The 16,759-nt window shown below is 44.8% G+C and overlaps 1 long non-coding RNA gene and 1 pseudogene across 1 annotated transcript; one reads left to right on the top strand and one right to left on the bottom strand.

The window, feature by feature from the left end:
* Gm18105 (predicted gene, 18105) lies at positions 5,651-6,916 on the top strand (annotated as a pseudogene).
* On the bottom strand, positions 7,511-13,760 carry 1600019K03Rik (RIKEN cDNA 1600019K03 gene). Its single transcript, NR_040481.1, has 3 exons — positions 13,644-13,760; positions 10,564-10,679; positions 7,511-7,754 (listed from the first exon to the last, which is right to left on the bottom strand). It is a non-coding gene; the product is annotated as an RIKEN cDNA 1600019K03 gene (long non-coding RNA).
* Between the last annotated feature and the right edge of the window lie 2,999 nt (positions 13,761-16,759).

Genomic DNA, 16,759 nt, shown 5'->3' on the forward strand with positions numbered 1-16,759 from the left:
AAACATTGCTCTCCAATTCTTCTCTAATTGGTCAATAAAAAAAAAAATTATCAGCCAGTGACTGAGCAGAGGAGAGAATGGGGCTGAACTTCCTCCCAGCTAGGGGAGGGAAAGGAGAGAAAGTAAGTGGAAAATTCCAGACAAGAAGAGAGTCTAACAGACACCATGAGAAAACACCTGGAGTAGAGAGAACCGGATCAGTAAAATGCAAGTATCTTGAGGATTTTGGCTGGGAGGTAACCAGATTAGTTTAGAGGATTAAAATATATTAATACTGTACAGTTGTTGTACCTTAAAGCTGGTTAAATAAATATAATGGTTCTGTCTCAATTGTTTGGGAGCTAACTGGGATGAGAGAAACACTGCAGCTCTTATAAAAATGTACTAAGAGTGGGGCTTTCGGTAACATGCAGCTGCCTGTTACTGACTCCCTTATTCCTGTAACCCCAATATACTCATTGGTTCACCAAGCTAAACTTTGGCTGTATTGATACTTTAGTTTATTGTCGATTATCTATCTGTAGTGAGTACACATTAGTCCATGTCTCCCCTGGGATAATGTCACACAATAGGGAGAGGGGATAAGAGGGAAGGGAGAGAGGAAGGGAGGGAGAGAAAGAGGGGAGGGAGGGAGGGAGGGAGAGAATAAAGAAATACAGGCAGCCCAGGACCTGAGAGCTGAGAGCCAGGTAACCAGAGGGCAAGGGACTGAGGAAAAAAAGAATAAAAATCTCCAAGAAAACAGACCATTTCATTCTGCAATTGAAACAAGCTAAAATGGGATTTATGTCTCTTCCGGGAATGTTTAGCAATTCTAAGCTTCACTCTCCTTGAAATGTTAGGAGAAGAGCTCAGGGCAAGCGCATCCCTCCTCCATTAGGGCCTGCAATGGGAACCATCCATTTTCCAGCACCAGCCCCTTGAGTCTCAGTTAGAGAAGCGCCTGTCCTGTACTCTATTGTGAATTTGACCGCACCTTCCATTCACGCAGTCAACCCTTTCCATCATTTAGGCTGGGATGAAGACCAACACAGTGATCATTTTGTGACAATTAGCACAATGGGGATTGACTCACAACAAAAAAGAAGGTGGGGAGGGGATGGGCAGGAGAGATGCTGGTGAGACACAAAAGAAGGTGTTCTGTTCGCAGCCATGTATATAAGGCACATGAGTGGAAAGGAGCAGTCCTTTAGGGAAGAGCACGAGGAATTGCTGAGAGGAGTCCCTTGGGGTGCTGGCAGAGTTCTCTTCTGCTCTCTGAATTTAGATGCATTGCTGTGTTCACACTGTGAGAACTCATCACACACATTTACAGATTTATACTGAACCAACATTATATTTCAATAAAGTTCACCATTTGAAAGAAAAAAGAGAAATGAGATACGAAGTAAGAAAAATCAGTTTTGAATAGAGAAGGTAAAAAGACACCAGGTCTCAAAAGAGAAACAGCTAAGAAATCTTGGGGAAACATATAGGCCTGTATGAAGGAGACAGCTAAAAGGAATTGGGCCATCAGACATGACATAGTACCCACAATTCCCAGGGGCTGTCTTGTAAGCTTTCGACCCCACCCATCACAACTACCTCAACTGGTTGATTGCAGTGCCTCACTTATCATCCATCCAATATCCTACTAGTCCAGGACCCAGTTCCCCTTCTCTATAATCTCACAGCGTTCTGTATAGACCGTGGCCCTTAAGAACAAGGACAGTGATTAAGTCAAAGAGACAGAAGGGACAACAGTGCTTTCCCGGGGCTGGAGGGGAAGACCAGTGGGGATTTGTTGACTCCAGGCAGAGTTTCCAAACGAGCGCTGTGTTATTTTTCCTGGGACAGTGTGAGCAGTCACTTATTCACTCCAGATAGGGCACCAAGGACAGGCCAGAGTAACAATTTCATCCACAGATTAATGAGCCAATGAGATTGTGTGTGTGTGTGTGTGTGTGTGTGTGTGTGTGTGTGTGTGTGTGTGTGTGAAGAGTTACTTATGGGAGGGAGGGTTACTCAGCTGTGTCACCAAAAGCCCTATCCAGCACACAGAATGACTCAAAGCTATATCACTGAAGTCCCATGCCCAGTCAAGCCTCCACTTCCATATACTCTAGTACTTTCCAAGATCAAGTGCAGCTGGAGCAGAATTACATGCAGCCAGGGCTACGGTATGTGTCTTGAATCTGAGGTGTGGATCTGCTGAGCAGTCCCCCTACCCCCATTATGTCACTCTTTTACCATGGAATGTTGACGTAGACTCATATTGGGAGGTTCTCCTGTTGGTAACCACAGATTCTCTGATTTCAAGACACAGAAGCTATGTCATGCCTCTAGATAACACAATTCCACAACAAGAGTGTCTCAGCTTCTTTTCCTATGTGCTGTGATGAAATACTCTGACGAAGGAAAGTTTAGAAAGAAGGGGTGTATTTGGCTCACAGTTCCAGGTTAGCGTTTGGAACTAGAAAGAACCGGTCACACTGCATCCTCAGTCAAAAGCAGAGGATGATGGATTAGAGTGTACCTACCTGCGCTCATTCACTCTTCTTCATTCTGCCCATGAAGTGGCACCACCTACATTATGGGTGGGGCTTCCCACCTCAATTAACTCAACTAAAAAAATCCTTCACAGGCATGGGTACAGGCCAGCCTAATCTGAACAGCTCTTCATTGAACCTCCCTACTCGGAGATTCTATATTATGTCAACAATCAAACCAGCCATCACAACTGGGTGATGGGAACCTCTGCAGATGACTGGTGGTAGTGTTTGCCCGACCATGTGGCTGTTCCTAAGGCTGCTGGATTGTGCACTATAGGGCTGAAAATGGAGAACTACCTTTTCAACAGTTAGAATTAGGAAAAGCTGAGTATCTGTGCAAAGGAATGCATATTTTATAGCATCTTTGAAAAGCAACTCAAAATGAATGAACCAAAGCCTTAATAAAGGCCACCAAGAGGTCTCAGCAAGTAAAGCCCCTTGTCACCAAGTCTGACAACCTGCATTTAGTTCCTGAGATCCACCTAGTTGAAGAGAGAACTGACCTCCTACATGCAGTGCACAAATGCACGTGCGCGCGCGCACACACACACACACACACACACACACAAAATATAAAAATTTAAAGACATAAGGGAAAGCTTCATAACACTGAACTTAACAAATGATTTCTTAGCTACAAAGTAAAAAGTTCAAGCCACAAAAGAGACGAATTAGACTATGTCAACTTTGGAAACTTTTGTGCTTCAAAGGACTCAGTCAACAGAGTGATAATCTTCAGAATATAAGAAACTACTTTAAAATGGTGTATTTAATAATGGAATATTGTCTGGGACATAAAAATAACCCAATCACAATTAATAAATAAACAAATAAATAAAAGTAAACACTGTGGGGGGTTAGCAATTTGGCTCAGCAGGAAAGGGCACTTTCCATAAGTCCTAACCACCTCAGCTAGATCCCTAAAGCTCACATACTGGAGAGTCCAGACTTTTGCAAATTATCCTCTGACCTTTACACACATTGCTGTACCGTCTCTAAAAACCAAGGAAAGCAAAACAACCAACCAACCCACAAAGCAGTTACACAGGTGGTCTGGGTGTAGTGATACCCCCAGCCCCCTGCTGTCTCTTCCTTCCTTAGTTTCTTTCTCTAGATAGAATCCCACCCTAAAATAGCCAATGAAATTATGTTACCATGTATAGGCAAGAAAGAAACAAAAATCAGTTAAAGGCTCTGCTTCTCCGCACTCAGGATTCAGTCTTTGTTTCAGGCTGGGGTTACTTAGTTGTTTGGTTTGGGGCTTTATTTTTGTTTGTTTGTTTGTTTGTTTGGTTGGTTGGTTTTGTTTTTTCAAGATAGAATTTCTTTATGTAGTTCTGGCTGTCCCGGAACTTGCTCTGGAGACCAGACTGGCCTCAAACTCACAGAGATCCACCTGCCTCTGCCTCTCAAGTGCTGGGATTAAAGGTGTGCACACCACCACCACCTGGCTGTTGGTGTTTGTTTGTTTATTTGTTTGTTTTCTGAACAGAAGTTTGGCCAAAACTGCCAGCATTGTTACAAGCTGTTTTCCCGAAGCATTCTCCATGTCCTGTCTCTGTTCAGAATTCCATAACACAAATAGATGGGGGGGGGGGACTGGCTTTAAAATGAAGACTATGAAACACACATTACAAAATATACATGAATTTTCTCACTATTGTTAACAAATAGGAAAACACTAACTGAATCACAGTAATATACCCTCTCACATCTAAGATGGCTGCTATTAAAAAGGAGAAAAGAGAAAAAATAAGGAGGGAAAAATTATTGGCAAAATTGGGAATTAATTGGAATCTGAATACAAGGCTATGGTATTGTAAAATGTTACAACTGGAATCCATACACACTGCTGTAATGTAAACAGCATGACTATTTTGGAAATTAGTTCTCAAACATTTAATTACCAGGGGCTAGCTAGGGGATAGTTCAGTGGTAAAATATAAACCAATAACTGGGTTTAATATCCAATAACCCCCCCCAAATGACCCAGCAAGCTTCTTGAAAAGAAATGTATACCCCATGGTCACAGCAGTACCATGCATGGTATCAGAGAGGTAGAATAACCCAGGGTCCCACCAACAGATGGAGGGACGAACAAGTGTGGTGTGCTGAGGAATAGTATACATCAGTCAACAGGAATGGGGGTGGGTTTGACACACCAAGACTGTGTTCAGAATGTGAATAAAACTTGATGGCATTTGATTAAAACAAGTCTTGGGCTGGAGAGATGGCTCAGCAGTTAAGAGTACATATTCCTTTTGCACAAGACTTAGGGCTCCATTCCCAGTGCCCAGGTCAGGCAGCTCATAACCACCTGTAACTCCAGTTCTAGGGGATCTGCTGCCCTCTTCTGGCCTCCAGGAGCACTACACTCACAAGTGCACGCGTACACACACACACACACACACAGAGAGAGAGAGAGAGAGAGAGAGAGAGAGAGAGAGAGAGAGAGAGAGAATACAAGCTGATCTCAAAAAGAGAAAGGCCTTGACTTATTCTCCTTACATGAGGTGCATAGAAGAGCCGAATTCAGCAGCAGAGAGTAAAATGATGGTTGTTAACAGAGGAGAGAGAACTGCCTTTAATTAATAAGGTGGTGTAGTTGCGGAAGATGAGAAGGAGATTGGTTGCACAGCAATGTGAACATACTTAGCACGACTGAGTGTACACCCCCAAATAAAGCTGGCCAGTGGTAGCACACACCTTTAATCCCGGAACTTGGGAGGCAGAGGCAGGCGATCTCTGTGAGTTTAAAGCCAGCCTGGTCTACAGAGTGAGTTCCAGGACAGCCAGGGCTACACAGAGAAACTATATTTCCAAAAGGGGGAGGAGGAGGAGGAAGAGGAGGAAGAGGAAGAGGAGAAACAAGGAAGGAAGGAAGGAAGGAAGGAAGGAAGGGAGGGAGGGAGGGAGGGAGGAAGGAAGGAAGGAACAAGGAAAAGAGGAAAAGAAAAAAGTGAGTAAGATGAATTTTTTTATGCTATGTATACAGTACTGAAATATTTCATTTTAAGCTAAGAAAAAAATGGTGAGAATTTAGGAGCCTTGAGTCACTCCTGGCGTGGGATTCTGAGAGTCCTGTCAAGAGTATTCACCTCTCACTCACCAAGTATTTCCAGGCCCCACCCACAGGCTTGGAGCCAGCAGAGTGGAGACTATCAAGCAAGGCCTTGACCATCTCTGCTCTGAGAGACCCTCATGGAGCTTTCTTGCACTGTGACCTTGACTATCAAAAAAAAAAGATCCTGAGGTGAAGGTGTCCCACCCTTCCTTTCCCTCCTTGGGGGCCTGGGAGGAGGGGGCTGGACACCTGACAGCCTGACAGGCTATGTTGGATGGACTTGTGCTGCTAGTCCCAAAAGTTCAACCCAGAAAGCAAAACCTGCCAAGGCTGGATTTTTAGCCTATTCGTCACATACTGCTGGCCTGGGACTGTGAACGGTAGTTTCTCACCACAGGGCACCAGCAAAAGCCAGCCGCTGACAGTAAGAAACAAAAGAGAAAGAACAAATCAATCAACCAATCAATCAATCAATTAAAGAAGAATCCAATGGTGAAGGAGCAACAGGAATAAAGATGAAGCCGCCCTGAATATGTTAACAGACCTACATTCAAACCTCCATGATGTTAACAAACAACAAACTCCACAAACACACTTCCTTCCTTTGCCCCAGCCAAGAAGGTTGCTGTTGCCATGCAGTAAGAAGATGCCGGTTTGGGCATTGCTCATCTACAGCATCACGGAAGGTCTGAAAGATTTTGAATCAGCCTCTATCCAGCAGTAAAGCCCAGCAGAGAACCCTGGCATGTTTTGTTCCTGGCCTGAGCCAGATGAAAAGTCTTGGCAAACTTCTTGCTGGGGTCTACAGAAATGCACTCTCCCAGAAATGTAGGGAGAGTGAGTTACCGAATTCATCCCTCAGTTTTCCAAACTTGACTCCCTCCAGAAGTTCCATCTGAATGGTGCCTACTTCCTCAAGTGTCACCTGACATAACTGCTCAGGTTCTGGGAGAGTCCCTTGGAGACCCTCTCACTCACCCTCTGCAGACTTGGCAGTTAGACTTGAATCATCTGTCCTGTGCCCGAGCATCCATCTGCCCAAATACCTGAACCTGAGCGTTATCCTATCATCCATTTTATTTATATCCTAGGCTCCTTCAAGTTCTGCTAGAAAGAGTTCTGCAGACCCTGGGATTGGAGGACCAAAGGACTGGGAACTTGAGCTCAGCAGTACCCTGCTTGTCCTCATCCAAGCTCAAGGACACTCAGTGGCTCAGACCACTGCTCCTTAGCCGACCTCATCCATTTTCTATAAGAATTAAGTCTTTATGTCCCGAACTACCTGCTGGACCACACTGCTAGGATGAACCTGCTGACTCTGGATCAGTAATCTGCTCTTCGGAAGAGCTGTGAGAAAATGAGTGCCATCCCAGCCTCCCTTGGAAACGTGCCCAACCTTATCGTGAGATACGCTTTATCGTGGATGCACTGAGGGTTATGAGGCCGCCGAAGACATCTGCTTCCCTCTTGACCTTGGAGATTACAAGCTCTGTGTGACTGGCGACTGAGTATTGTCTCTCTTGGCAGTAAATATGTAAAGGTTGATTCTGGCTACTGGAAAGCTAAGATACAGGACACGTGACTTCATGCATTGCTCAGTGTGTGTGTGTGTGGGGGGGGAAGGTAATGCAAGGGGTTCTGATCAGAGAGGAGAACGTAGACATGGGAGCTGTAAGACCACAGGGACGGACAGGGTCTTGTGGAATTAGAAGTACAGTTCTGTGGGGGAGGGGGCTGGAGAGATGGCTCGGTAGTTAAGAGCACTTGCTGCTCTTACAGAGGAGCCAAGTTTCTAGTATCCACATGGCAGCTCACAACCATCTGTAACTCCAGCTTTAGGGGTTTTGAACTCTGGAGGCGAGCACACACACACACGCACGCACGCACGCACGCATATGTTTATAAACAGACATATACATCATTTAAAAATTTTATGCATATATTTATATATATAATGTAGTTTTTTTTAAAGAAATGTGATTCTGGAAGGCTAAAGAGATATCTCAGCAGCTAAGAGTGCAGAGTCTTCTTGTAGAAATCCAGAGTGTCGTTCTCAGCAACCACTTCAGGCAGTTCACAACAACCTATAACTCCAGCTTCAGGGGATCCGATGCTATCTCTTGGCCTCCATGGGCACCCGTACTCATATGCACAGACCCCTACACAGACATATACACACATATGCATAATTAAAATATAAAAATAAATGCTCTTTTTGTTTTGTTTTGTTTTGTTTCTTTTTGAGACAGAGTCTCACTTTGTAGACATGGCTGGCCTGGGAAGTTGCTTTGTAGACCTGGCTGGTCTTGAACTCATAAAGACCTACCCGCCTCTGTCTCCCAAGTGCTGTGATTAAAGGGGAAGTGTCATCTCTCCTGGCTAAAAATAAATCTTTTTTTTAAAAAAGAGAAAATGCATTCTGAATGTCTAAAATTGGGTTCTAGCTGGACATGTGCACAGGGATTTTAATCTTCCATTGTGGCTTCCATGTGGAGTGTCCCCCAAGGCTCAAGTTTTTGAACATTTGGTCCCCAGCTGGTGGTACTACTTTAAAAGATTGTAGATTCTTTAGGAGGTGGAGCCTTCCTGGAGGAAGTGGGTCTCTGGGGATGGGCCTTTCAGTTTTATCATCTAGCCCTGTTCTTGTCCACTCTCTGGTTCCTGACTGTCTTGGTTTCTATTGCTGTGACAAAGCACCATGATTTGCATATCCCTGAGTCACAGTCCATTGAGAGAAGCTAAGGCAGAAACTCCAACCAGGCAAGAAGTTGAAGGCAGTAGCCAATCAATGCACAGGCCATGGGGAAGGCTGCTTACTGGCTCGCTCCTCATTGCTTGCCCATGCTTTCTTATAGCACCGAGGAGCACCGGCCCAGAGTGCTACTATCGCATATAATAGGATAAGAAAACGCTTTTCAGACCTGCCTACAGCCCTATATTATGGAGTTATCTTCTCAGTTGCAGCTCCCTCCTTTCAGATGACTCCATCTGTGTTAAGTTGACATAAAACTAGCCAGCACATTGACGGAGAGTGCAACGAGACCAGCTCCCTCACATGCCTACTCCCCCAGCTTCCCCACCATGATGGATGGTATCCTTTCGAACTGTAAGCCAGCTAAACCCTTCATTCCCTAAGTTGCTTCATCAGTCACAGTAACAAGAACAGCGGCTCATAGGCCCTGCATGGTTGTTCTGACCTAGTGGTCACAGCCTGGGGACCTCAGTGCGAACTCTTCACCATTCTTTGTGAACCATTAACCAGATTTCAGTTTAGAGATCAGGAGAGTTCTGCGACTACAGAAAGGACCTGGCAGAGGATGCTGATCAAGGAGACTGAAGCCCAAGAAGCCGTGGCTCCAGAATCAACTGGGGCCCTTTTAATTATCCCTTTCCTGCTTTGCTCCCGTCCTGTGTGTTGCTTCCTCTGTGTGCAGCTGTTGAGTGGGTTAATGAGCATGAGGTTGTCAACACAAAGTGAGCGATGCAGCTCTGCTGTCCAATCGGGAGAGTTTGTCTGAGAACAGCAGGAGGTTGCAATCCGGGAAAGCCAGGCTCCAAGGGACCATAAGCATGTCGTCAAAGAGGGCTGAGGCGAAAGAGGAGATGCAACAGCAAAAATAAATAGGTTTCAAGCCACATCCTTGTGTGGCCCTGTTCTTCGGGAATCTCAACCTTTTTTGTATGTGGCTCTCTCTATACCAAGGCCTCCAAAAGGGGACAAATGTTCTCCTGGCTTGAATCAGAGCTTCTTAGACTTTATATACTTTTGACCCTATTTTCATCCAAAACTTGTATGAAGCCTCAAGCATACAAATATATAAAATAGGTTCACAAATCAAACACTTCACAATGATAAATCATTAAAAAAAGAAATGTATTTTAAAGAAATTATTTGTTGCCAGGCGGTGATGACACACACCTTTAATTCCAGCACTTGGGAGGCAGAGGCAGGAGGATTTCTGAGTTCAAGGCCAGCCTGGTCTACAGAGTGAGTTCCAGGCCAGCCAGGCCTACACAGAGAAACCCTGTCTCAAAAAAAAAAAGTTATTTGTTAAACATATAAGCATACCATTTATTAAAGATTAATGCTAAACACTTAATACAAAAGTTTATACTAATTACTTAATTAGTATTAATGCATAAGAGGCCATAATAATGAGATAGACCTAATTATTTATTTTTACCAAACAAATCTTGGCTGAAAATTTGTTACTGCATGAGTCTTCAACATTTTTTCAGGGTTGATCAATATTTTTATTTTAAGCTGATCCTTGCTGGGAAATTTGCTTTGCATAAATACATAATACAAAATGGTAGAAGTGTCTTTGGTGCCATTTCTGAAATGGTTGGAAATTCTGTCCTAATCCCAAATCAAAATGTATTTAGTGGTTTCATGAAATTTAAGTCACTAATTCAAACAGCAATTTAAAAAACCAACCATTTTAACAATACAGCTCAAAGCGTTACCAATCAGACACTTATGTGCTGGGGAATGATAGTAGGAACATATTAGAATTCTTGGCTTTCTGTAATAAAATTCTTATATTTCTGTAAAAGCAAGAAACTTTGCACACACAGTAAAAAACAAACAAACAAACAAACAAACAAACAAGCAAACAAGCAAATCCTGTTGCTTGATAACATTCTGTAGGCTCCAGTCTGAGCCAGGGCAGTTCAGGTCATGTTTACTGGCGGTGTACAACGTGAGGGCACAAAGTGCTCGTGTTGTGTATTCAGAGCCAAGGCTGAACCAGTGAACAAGGTTACAATGTTTCTCCTTCCACTGTGGGACCCTGGGATTGAACTGGGATCTCCATAGCTGTGGGCAGGTGCCTTTACCAGAGGAGCAGCCTTGCCAGCCCAGTGTTTCTTTATAATTTGTTTTTTCTCCAGGTGACAAAGTAATTTTGGAAACAAAAGCCTGCGTCCTTCGAAGGACATGGGCATGGGGCAGGCTCTGCCACTTACTGTCCAGATGACCCAGAGAGGTGCCACAAGTCCATCTCCTCCTTCTGCAGATGAGATAGGAATGTTCCCGGGGTCGTGCTGAAGAGTGCATGAGACTGCACAGTCAGGGCATCTACCTGCATCACATAGGTGACACTACTGTTTACTAGTTCTTTTTCACAGTGTATTACATTTTTCTAACTTGTCCAGTGTCTCAGTCTTCTAGTCCCTGAATCCCAACAGAGAGAGAGACAGAGACAGAGACAGAGAGACAGTGAGACAAAGAGTCTCAAGACAAAGACAGAATCTAGCTGATTCCAACTATCTTCCCACCCACCCCCTCCAGCCCAAGGCCTAGGGCATGGTTGGAGATGATCAAGTGTTTGGAATACACTGTAACAAATGTGTTTGTCAGTGCACAAAGGAAACTCTCTCGGCATTATAGACAAACCGCAGAGCAAAGTGACCAAGCAAGCTTCTGACCAAAAGAAGATCCTGACAAGTCCTTCCAAACACCAGGGTGCAGGAGGACACCTCAGGGCCTCCTTCTCTGCACCTTGCTTCAGTGGGCCTGAGGACAGCATGACTGGGTATTGAGTAATTAGGAATTCACTATCGGACATTGATTGGACATTCATCATAGACCATTTGCAGGGCATCCATCTGACATTCCATTAAGGAGACATCACATTACAGGGCCTAGTGCTCAAGTTGGCAAGTGCAGTTAAGAACTGTCCTTTCTGCCCTTGACCTCTCCTGGCCTTGCCTTCCCCTCCACCCACTCATCTTGTCTCCTGCTAGGACAGTGGCTTTTAGCCTTCCTAAGACTGCCACTCTTTAATACAGCTCCTGGTGTTGTGGTGACCCTGCCCACCACCAACCATAAAATTATTTTTGTTGCTACTTCATAACTGTAATTTTGCTACTGATATGAATTGTAGTGTAAATACCTGATATGCAGGATATCTGCTATTCAACCCCTGTATGGGTCACGATTCATACGCTAAGAACCATTGTGCTAGGAGCCTGCTTAAAGCGGTATTACCTCCTGGGCACCTTCTTTAGCTTTTAGTTAGAAAATGGTCTCCTTATGTGCCTAGAGTTCCCCCAAACCCTATTCAGTCATCACGCTTGAGCGGGGGATATGGGACTATTAGAAGTCTAGCCCCCAGGTGACACTGAGCACCTGAGGACGTAATTGCATCTGGCTTCCTCCTGATTGCATCTGTCTTGTGAGCTATTTCCACAATGCATCTGTATTCCTTCCCTTTTTCTTTTTCCCTCTCTGGTGGCTTTACCTGTAAGGCCTCTGGCTCTATCTAGCTCATTAAAAAAACAAAAACAAAAACAAAAAACACGCAGTCTTGCTAAAACTAAATCTAGAATTGACCTTAGAAGACACTGTTTTCCGCCGTAGTAATAATGTTCACCTTACTAAAGACTTTAAGGTGTGTATTTAAAGCCATGTCTCAGAATCTGGGCTATCTAGCTATCTTCCACCTATAGGGTAGCTCTTCTATTACAGTTACATTTAAATGACTCAAAATCTCATCCTAGCGGTGTTGTGAAACCCAACACCCTGCCCCCGCCCCCTGCCCCGTGTCCGTGGTGTCCCCCCCTCCCCCTCCCCCTAATACCTCAGGAAAGCCTTCGCACCTTCAGAAACGGGCTCCTGGGGTCTTTCAGAGATGGAAGGCAGTCCTTTGGCCTCTGAATCACTTATGTCTTGTACAGATACTTATGAGTCTCCTGGCACTTTGTGTTTCTCTCTTCTGTGCTGACGAGCATGGTGTGGCCACTCAACCCATAGGGTCCACACTAACCCCCAAAGTCAATGACATTGAACTGTTATAGACACCCAGTTGGAAATGTAAAAGACAAGAGCCCTCTGGTGTGGGAATGCTCTTGGTGTGTATGTGCATGAATGCGTGCGTGCGAGCGTGTGTGCATGTGTGTTTGAGAGATCAGCAATTACATGTGTGCATGTCTGTGTCTGTATATGTGTGTACATGCACACGCATGTGCATACACACACATGTATGTTAGTTGAACTATGTAGGCTTTGGTATTAGTCAAGATCTTGCCTTATATTTGGGAAAGTCTCAAACGTCACTGAGACATAGTGACACAAACTCCTCAACTAATCAGCCTCTGGGGTTGGTGACTTTGTCCTTTGAACAAGGGTGACATGACATAGAGAACGTTTGCGTTCAGATTTCATGTCTGGGCAGCAGAGACTTCAATGTCCTGCTTACCCAGGTATTTTATTTTATTTTATTTTATTTTATTTTATTTTATTTTATTTTATTTTATTTTATTTTTGGTGTGACCTTGACTGGAGAGGTAGCCATGCAACTTCCTGTCTAATTTTTAAAGACTTCAAATCTCCAACTTTCCTGTGATGTTTTTAATTTCCAGAACGTGCACACAAATATACATCATCATCAAGGGGGTGAGACTTAACTCGCCCTTTCCATCAAAATGAGCTAGACTCATGACTCATTTTCATGTGGAATACAGTGACGCACTGGTGTGTGACTTGAGAGACTAGATGCTAGCAGACACTGCTCTTTCTTCCCCATCCCCCTATTCCCTTGGGACTGTTTCCTCTGCAGAAAGCCAACTGCTATGCCCTGAGAGCTCCACGGGGTTGCAATAAGATTCATCTATAAGAGAATGAAACCCGTTGTCCGCTGTCAATGGACTAATGGGGTGTTGTGCTAATCCCAAGTAAATATGCCATCTTCAAAATGCTCCTCCAGCCCCAAACTTCAGAAGGTCAAAACTACCCAACACCTCGAGAGCCCTAAAAAGAACCCTCAAACCAGAACCACACAGCTAATTTGCAGAAACTGTGAATTACAAATATGTTATGTCTACCCTCATAATGTTGGGCTACTTTGCTAAGGAGCACACATAGTTAACATACTTCTGGATTCTAGGAGCCCCTGAGAGCTTCCCAGGGAATTCCTTCTCTGCTGAAGTTTGCTGGAGTTAGAGATGTTCTCTGCTATTTACAACCCTTCCCTTCTTGTCATCGCGTCTCTCTGCTGCTGTGGCTGCTGCAGGCCTCAGGTCCCACCCAGGTCCCCATCTCTCACCCCTGAGTCAGGTAGGACAGTCCAGGCTTCTTACGATCCCTCCATCTCTGGAGGCTTCACCTTTCTAGATCTGTCCTCAGCTGTAAAGGTGTCCTCGCCACTCTCTCGCAGCCTGTTCTGCAGTACATCTCTTCCTGCTCCTCTCCGGAGACCTTGCCATCTGCCCTCCCTCATCATCGACTCACTGCTCCCTTGGGGTTTCTCATAATCTCAGTGAGCTGAATCACCTGGTCTCGGTCCTCTGAGACCTGTCCTTTCTTGGTCTGTCTGCTGTCCTGAGCACCGTTCCCCATAATTGCCTTGGGGAAGGTCTCCATTTCCTCTGTAATGCACACCCTGCGGTTCTGTCTCCCAGGAACGACTGCTCTGTCTCTCCTCAGGTAATTAATTCATTCTCTCACTTCCTAGATTAAACTGCCTGCCTCTCACCGTGTCTTCCTTTAAGCTTTTCCAGAGCTGCCTTGACCTCTGAGGCTCCAGTTCTCAGTCATGAGGCTTCCTACATTTCCTGTCTGGAACACAGGGCCACATTCCTTTCTGCTCAGCCACTCTAATTAGCTCTGTCACTGAGGCCTCAGCTAGCATCTCTGCAGACTTTTCTCCATCTATTAATGGTCTCATCCTTCTGGAAAGCAGGCTCAGATTCCTAGGCATCTCTGACATCCCACTCTCCTCAACTGCAGAGCCTCTGTGCTCAGGAACTCCCACTTCCCTTCCCAGTCCTAAGGGCTCTGTCACCTCTAATCCCGACCTCTGTGGGTGGCTCTTTGTTCTGGTGACCCCTTTGGGTGCTCCCTCAGTTACTCTCCCCTCCATGCAGACTTCTGAGCAGCATTCTTGAGCTATAGTCTCCATCCCAATTACTGCCTCTCTCAAGAATCTTCCATTATATCCAACAGTTATTGGGTTCCCACTGCACATATATTATTTATGATTCTTTGCATGCAACTTATTGAGACCAACTTGTGACAATTTAAACTGAAAAGGAGGAGTAGGTTGCATGCTCCTGGGATTCAAAGGCAGAAAAGCAGCCAAGCCTTAGGACCCAGAGCTCTTAGACTCCACAGTGAACTCTCTGTCTCTGTTTCTGTCTCTGTCTCTGTCTGTCTGTCTATCTATCTATCTATCTATCTATCTATCTATCTATCTATCTATCTATCTATCTCTTTCTCTGTCTCTCTCTCTCCTATTCTGTTCAAACTTATTCCCTGCATCTGCCATTGCAGACCCAGAACTTTCTGGTACTCAGTCTCTTGCAGAGAGATCACTTCTTACAAAGCCTGAGAAGTGACCACATGACCACTCAGGAAAGTCCTTCAAATGGGGCTGGAGCCCTCCAGTCCCGGTTCATATGTAACATGTACACATGTGTTCTAGTCGGGAATTATCTCTCTGTAAATGATGGGAAGCCAAGGAAAGTGACCTGTGTGTTCTTACAAACAAGCTTTGGGACAGGTGGGTTGAGATAAACTCTCCTGATTGGGAGGTAACAGGGACTGGACGTCATTCATCTCTCCATCGCTCTTCTATGGCTATTCTTTCTCTAACTAGATCTGTCCCTCCTACGTGCCAAAGGCTGCCTGATAAACATGGCCAGCTGAGAAGATAGCCTCTTTTCTCTCAGATTCGTATTCTGAATTTTGTTTCCATATTTTACTTATTTATTTGGAGGAGCATAAGTATGAAATCAGAAGACAAATTCCTTCCACTGTGTATGTAAATCCTAAGGATGGAACTCAGGTCACTGGGCTGGGCAATCTCCTTGGCCTCCAAATTCATATTTAATATATCCTGGGGCACAGCTCTAATTGATAGGGCTTGGGACCTGTCTTCAGTCCTCTGCAGGTGGGAGGACTGTCACAGAGTGGCTCGTGGCACTCCAGCTCTAGACAGACTGGCTGGGTCTAAATCTGGGCTCTATTGCTCATTGGCTATGTGACTATGGGCACCAAGTCTACAGTTCTCTGCCTGTAAAGGAGGGACAAACAGGATCCACTTCATGGATTATTAGAAAGATTACATTTAGAGAGTTTAGTATGGCGTCTGACACAAAGAAAGGTCCATGAAGCATACCAGTGACAAACACAATAACGGTGATGATAAGGTCCATGGAGGGCAGGAAGAGAGAGGAAAGAAGCACTTACTAATATTATTATTATTAATCGTATGCTGTAGAATGTAGTTTTGTCTATACTGTTTTGTGGTTTTGGCTGGTCCCATGCACGCACCTGCCCAAGAGCTATCTCAGATCAGCGGATAAAAGACACATACATACATTAGCCCACTTTTAACTAGCTTATTGGCTCTGTGGCTGGGCTCTTCTAAGCCTTCTGCGGCTAACACGGCCTTACCTTCACTCCTAGCTCAACACTAAATCTGCCCGAAACTTAGTTGCCTGGTTACCTTCTGTGAAGCCCATTGGTCTTGCTGCCCAAGTCACTTTTGGGCCACTTTCCTCGCCTACATTTTGGAAGATCTCCCTGTCACTCTGAGTCTGTTCCATGTCTCTCCCCCAGGTATCTCAACTCTTCTCCTCTCCCTAGCCTGCAGGAACCTGGAAGTCCCGCCTCTTTCTTTCTGCCCAGTCATTAGCTACTGGCATCTTTATTGATAGACCAAAAACCAATTGGGGGCAAGGACCTTTAGCATCAGTAAACAGATTCCCCAGAACTGGGGTTACAGATGCTTGTGAGCCACCATGTAGGTGCTGGGAATTGATCCCAGGTCCTATGGGAAAGCAGCCAATACTCTTAATCACCAAACTATCTATCCAGCTCCCGAGAGTTGCATTTCTTGAACCACATGCTTCCAGAGAAGACCTATTCATTTCTTAGGATTTCTATAGCAAAATACCACAGACTGGGCGGCTAAGGATATAAACTCACCATGTCACAGTTCTTGAGACCAGCCATCTGCAGTCAAGATGGCAGCAGTGCTGTTTCCTTCTGTGTCTGTTTCAGGGTCCAGATGTCCCCTTTTCATAGGGGCACCAGTCATATTGGGCAAGAGCTCACTCTAATGACTTCATCTTAACTGGTCACCTGCAAAAGCCAAATACGGCTACAGTCACCTGCAAAAACAGTTACAATATCACCATTGCTTGGATGGTATCATGG

This window comes from Mus musculus, chromosome 16 (genome assembly GCF_000001635.26).
Source record: "Mus musculus strain C57BL/6J chromosome 16, GRCm38.p6 C57BL/6J".
Lineage (NCBI taxonomy): Eukaryota > Metazoa > Chordata > Mammalia > Rodentia > Muridae > Mus > Mus musculus.